Source organism: Acanthisitta chloris, unplaced genomic scaffold (assembly GCF_000695815.1).
Source record: "Acanthisitta chloris isolate BGI_N310 unplaced genomic scaffold, ASM69581v1 scaffold2095, whole genome shotgun sequence".
Taxonomy (NCBI): Eukaryota; Metazoa; Chordata; class Aves; order Passeriformes; family Acanthisittidae; genus Acanthisitta; species Acanthisitta chloris.
Window position 1 is genome coordinate 231,612 of NW_008671927.1, and position 1,265 is coordinate 232,876.

Sequence of the window (1,265 nt, forward strand, 5' to 3'; positions counted from 1 at the left end):
TAGACATGAAAACTCCTGGGGGTAAAGAAGTTCTGGAATAGATTACATAGACTATTGCAAAAAGTTTTAATAATTAATTCACAATATCCTTTGCAAGCAAAATTTATTAGCAAGGACACAAGAACAATTAGAGATAAACTCCGAAGGTCTCCAGAGATCCTTCTTATGATTGTGTCATAAAAATGATAGGCTGAAATTATTTCTAAATTTTACTCCTGGGGGTAAAGAAGTTCTGGAATAGATTACATAGACTATTGCAAAAAGTTTTAATAATTAATTCACAATATCCTTTGCAAGCAAAATTTATTAGCAAGGACACAAGAACAATTAGAGATAAACTCCGAAGGTCTCCAGAGATCCTTCTTATGATTGTGTCATAAAAATGATAGGCTGAAATTATTTCTAAATTTTTAGGTTACAAATATGTCTATAAGAGCCTTGCCTTGAATTTTGGGGGTGAATAGTAGGGGAAGTTATCATACAACTCTGTAGCATCATGTGACAGAAAATATAGTCTTTCTTGCTGGTATTGTCTCTATTTAAAGTATATCATTTTCAGAAAAGTGTTTCTCCAGCTTGCAATGGCTAGATGCTAAATATTAATAGCAGATACCATAAATTTTTTGCATTGGTTTCATTTATTTTTGGCACAGTCCATTCAGGATATTGTATTACAAGCACAGGGGATTTCCATGAGAAGAGTTATGAAGGTAACTCCAATGCAACATGGAAAATTTGAGAAGCATATTCATGTGTTCTGTTTCTCCCTTCTTTTCCCTTCCTGCAGTAGAGATCCTAGTTCAGCTATGGAAGCAAAAATTGAATAATATCTCAGCTCAAGCATCATAAGGAAAGTTATGAAAGCAAATCTCCTGATTTTGTTCTGGGATGTGTGTGACTATTGTGACTGACTAGACCCGCATTGTAATACACCACTGTCTTATTAAGGCTCCCCAGTAATGAGGCATATAGCAGAACAGGGGAGGACTCTTCAGTTTAAAGGCAGGTTTGCAAGGTGGCACTTAAAGAACAAGAATATATTTTATGGCATGGCATTTCAGAATGTTACATTTTGTGACAGTAGGACTTAGGAAAGAGTTCATCTGGTCTTTCTGGTAACACTCCATCTGAAGTCATAACCATGCATATAATACCATATTTTATTCTGGAGGTGGTTATGTTACAATAGATTTTTATGATCTGTCTAGTTAGACAGGTAATATTTACCATATTGCATCTGAGGCTTAAAGTAGAGTATAGCAGGA